Source organism: Sturnus vulgaris, chromosome 2 (genome assembly GCF_052056855.1).
Source record: "Sturnus vulgaris isolate bStuVul1 chromosome 2, bStuVul1.hap1, whole genome shotgun sequence".
Lineage (NCBI taxonomy): Eukaryota > Metazoa > Chordata > Aves > Passeriformes > Sturnidae > Sturnus > Sturnus vulgaris.
The window spans coordinates 56,358,919-56,363,769 of record NC_142244.1 but is presented as its reverse complement, the minus strand read 5'-3'; positions in this window follow the sequence as shown (position 1 = coordinate 56,363,769).

Here is a 4,851-nt window from a genome sequence, read left to right as displayed (position 1 = left end):
ATTTTCACAGTGATATTTTCTTCCATGCAGAGGCCATCCAACTACATGCTGTACCTTTTCATGAAATCTAAAAATGCTTGTTCTTAAAACAAATGAAAGACACTATTAAAAAATGTAAATGCTGTAAGACAGATTGTGCTTTATTCCCTTGTCATTTCTGTGTTTATCCTATTTATTTCTTAAGAACTGTGATTATGGCTTAGTACGAGCAAAATGAGATGATGGCTCTGGTGTGTTTTGTTTGTAGTTTCAGCCTATATTCTCATAAGTTCATCCCTGCAGTCTGCCAACCTCTGAAAGTAAATGGGGTGCATGCAGATACACAGAATTCCTCACAGGCTGAACCATTTGGACTGTGATCAGCATGATGCTGGATGATGCAGCCCCGAGGTGCTAACTAATGTGAGTATGCCTGGCAGAAGCTGTCCATGAGTCAGACACAAAAAGAGATTATGGCAGGCAGAGAATGGAAGCTGCACATAATATTTTGGGGGTTAAGCAGTAATGGGCAATTATAGCGTATTACTCATATTGAGATTACAGAAGATGTTTGAATGTTATGTTGGCTACCAGTGTCACCTTGGTACATACACAATTTTCACAGAGAATATTATATAAATACTGCAATAGCACTACTGTGATGTTAGCTGTACCCTTCTAACAAATGGCGTTTTAAGGAGATTTTGTACGTGCCCAGAAATTATGGCCTTGCCAGAATGCACCAATTCCCGAACACATTCAGCTGAGAAAATTCTGCTTAGAAACATTTGCTTTTTCTGTATTTAGCAGGGGCTAAGCTTTAAGCTTGCACCCAGAAATGAACTGTCACAGCACTCTGTCTGTCTGAGCAGCTTCATAGAATCAATCATTAAGGTTGGGAAAGACCTCCAAGATCATGAAGTCCAACCTTCACATCAGAAGCAAGCTGTTGCATGTTGTCCTAACACCACCTAGATGTTTCTGTTGCCTCATTTCATCCCCTGTGGTGTTTTGCTTCTCTACTGTTGTTCCAGAGGCAGGAGGCTGTCGAGATTGTGTAAGTGCTCTCTGCTAACCCAGCCATCATGGTGATGAAGGGCTGTGCAGGAGACAGGCAAGATGTACTTTTGCCAAGAGCTGGGTGCTGCTAATGAAGGGCCTGCATCTCAGTATTCTCACAGGCAAAATTCCTGCCTACTTCAAAAGTATTGACCACATAGCTTGCCTTCTGTACTGAATTCTAGGTTGATACATCTTGTTAGCTGAATTAGAACCTATTTTGGAGCTTTGGAAATTTGAAAAGTTATAGCTTCTTGTTTCTTTCTCAACTGCTAGTAGTTTAGCAATTAACTCCAATAGGACACTGCTCTGAAATGAAGGATATTTTAGACAAAGAATTCTTCTCATGGATTGGCATCCTATATCTCAGACCCCTGTCACAGCCAGCAACTGGTATATTTGTGTCATATATAGCTGAAAATGAGAGAGCCAGTGTCTCCTGAGCTCCCAATATTTCCCTCATTTGAGTGCAGAACAAAATTACTTCACCCAGGCTGATAAACCCAACTGAGTGTTTATCCCTGATAAACCATATCCAAGTTAATTGTTACCCTATATCTATGCTATCAAATACTCCATTGCATATTTCCAGGCTCTGATCCTCTTATTGCCCATAGGCAAATGACTGTTGATGCCCAGGTCACTGTAGATAGTAAGCAGATACTTCTGTCCAAAACAAGCTGAAATACCATCAAGGGAATAGTTTGCTCAAAGGGTAATTTGTTCCCAAACACCTCAGATGAGGGTGCACCAGGGTTAACGCTGCACAGCTTGGCTTGGCATTGGTGGTCCTGCATTCTGGTGTGTGCATTTATCAGTGTACAAATAGCCCTGAAGCCTGTTATGCAAGCCCTCCATGACTGCAGGTAATCCTCCAAGCACATAAAAATTCTGGAGTGTTGTGGCTGTGAGCCTCCAGACATTAGGATTTTTCATGGAGTAATGAGTTGAGAAGCTCAATTTTCTTAAAACACAAGAGCTGATGAAAAATACCTCTCTGGCACTCAGCTGGACTAACATGAAAAACACACCTTAGACTTGATCTGTCTTTGTACCTGTAGCAAGGAACTTGAAGCAAAGTTTTAATTACTTCCAGCACAAAAGAAAGTTGAAAATGCTGATTGCTGTTAAGGCCTGTGCATTTCAGTGTGTTTCATATTTTCTTCCCAGGAGACAGATCTAAAAGTGGAGTACTCAAGAGCTGAAAAGCAATTATATATTGTACAAGATGTTTAAAACAGCTTCAAGGCCATTTTGCCAATCTCTTTTATTATCCTTTGTTTTTTGTTTTTTGTTTTGTTTAATTTTTTTGTGAGAGGCTAAAATCTTGGTCTTAAGGACAACTAGCTCCTTTGCTTGCTTTCTTCCAGAGATCTGGCAGGCTGTTGTGCATTCTCTCCTTTCCTTGCAGTTACTAATTTTCTAATTAAGTCTCTGTGCCTGCCCCCATTAAATCAATCAGAACTGATTCAGTCGCCACTGATGGCAGTGGAAACAGGCATAGGCTTTAAGGGCCAGGTTTGCAGGAAAGCTCAGCATCTATAATTATATATATATAACCCTGTTTTGACCGTGCTGGCCTTAGCTCTGGGTATAGAACACGTGAAAACTCTGCTTCAGAATCTTGCACTGCCCCAGTCAGTGTAATAGCAATCAAGAGCTGTCAGCAGCCTGGGGAGAGGCAGTTGACACTTGTCCTGTTGTCTGAATGAAGCAGAGGGTCTGGTGAGTGGTTGAAGAGGAGCATAAAGTCCCTGAGGTCTCAGAGCCATGTCTGAAGTGCCTGTGGTAGTAGCAGGGTGAGAGAAACTAAAAGCTGCTTATCCTGAATGCAGGGAGGGGTTGAAGTTCTGGCTTGTGTTGTGTTTTTGGAAGCAGTAGGGTGTTTTCTTGTGTACCCAAGTCATCACCAAGTTTGTCAGCTGCTGTCATCAACAGTGTTGTTTCCAGTGAAGAGTCAGGTTTTCCCCAGACCAAATAGCCTTTTATTATTGAGAAACGAGTGTGGCACTATGTCATCAGATCTATCACTCATTGCTCGGGGGCCAGTAAAAGGAATCTCATGCTGTGCCTTACCAGAATTCTAAGTTTGCTTTATCAACTGCTGAGGGCCCTGGTCTCTGGGAGCCTGCAGGGCTTCCCAGGGTTAGGCATGTCCTGGCAAAGAGAGGCGCTGCTTAGTGTCCTCCCAAAGTGGAAAAAATTGGCTGGGAGCAGCAACTAGGCCTGCTGCTAGTCTAGTAAATCTCCTATATATCAAATAATTTATGCAAGCTGAAGTGTATATAATTGCTTTAAAAAGAATAGGATGGTTTAGGATATTTTAAAAGTAGTAAAACCAAAATGTTATATTAATATGCATCCTAGAGAATAATATTTTAAGTCAGTAAAAGCTCTTACAGTAAACAACATACTTTAATGCATACATGTTTGTTGCTAGGCTGTGGCAATAATGCAGTTACCTATACTAACATTTTATTCAGCTACCTGTTTTTCTTCTTACCACTCTTCTACTGGATCTTACTGTTCTTACTACCAGCTGTTGGACAAGAATGCTTACAAGCTTATTGACTCAGCTGAGTCCTGCTACACTTTTTTTATTCTTCTGCAAATCTTATTGGCTATTAGCATTTTATTCTAGCCCAGTTGTTACCAAATTGCAGATGTTATCTAGTAGAATGAATCCTCCAAGTGGTATCTACAAGCAGAGGAACACACACACCTGCTTACATGGTTGCTGTTTTGTTCAAATGCCAAAGGAATAGTCTGAGGTTTTGTATTTTCAAAACCTGTAGTAACAAAACCTGCAGAGATATGTGAAATTTATCTATGCAAAGCTGTGGAGCCAAACCTTCCCATGCAAATAAGCACCAGACCTTTTTACTTAAAATCTTATTTCACCTGGAAAAGTTGGTGACGTTTAAAAAAAAAAATTCACAAAAAATACTGAAGCAACTCTTTGATGCATTCTGAAAATAAATAATATTTGTTATGAACTACTATTGTGAAATCCATGGAGAAGAAGAATAGCAATAACAAAGTAAACAGTGATAATAAAACGATGTTGTCTATAGCAGCTTGTGAATAAGAGTGAATAGTGGATTTTTTCCTCCACTTTTGCATCCTGTGTACTCATTTCATATTACACTGAAAGGCTAAATATTTTTCAAAAGGACTAAGAATCAAATCTGTAAGATATCGTTGAAAGGGATATTAAAGATAATGTAGTTCAACCCCCTCTGGTGTGGGCAGGGACACATTTCACTAGACCAGGTTATTCAGTACTCCATGCAACTTGTCTTTAAGCACTTCCAGGGATGGAGCACCCACAACTTCTCTGGGCAACCTATTCCAGTGCCTCACTACTCTTACAGTAAGGAATTTTTCCCTATTATCTAATCTAAACCTACTCTCTTTCAGTTTGAAGTCATTCCTTGTTATCCTGTCTCTACATACTCTCGTAAGAAGACCCTCTCCAACTTTTTTGTAGGCTCCCTTCCACATGCAGGTACCTAACTCACCTGGGCATCAAGAAGACTTTGCAAAAAGAAAGCTTTCTTGTATTTTGCAAGCCCACAGTTTGCATCTCTCACATTTGAACTGCTGTACTGCAGCATGGGGAAAGGAATCATGGATTCTTCCTTTGCTGGAGTATACTAATCATACAGAAGAGTCAGTATGGCTGAGATTCAAATCTGTGGGCGAAATCAGTCTCTGATATAACTATTCATCTCCATGAAATTACAGCAGGCTTGATTAAAATTATCATGACTGGTAAATGTACCTTAATTTTTAGACTGCAGTCACACAGGC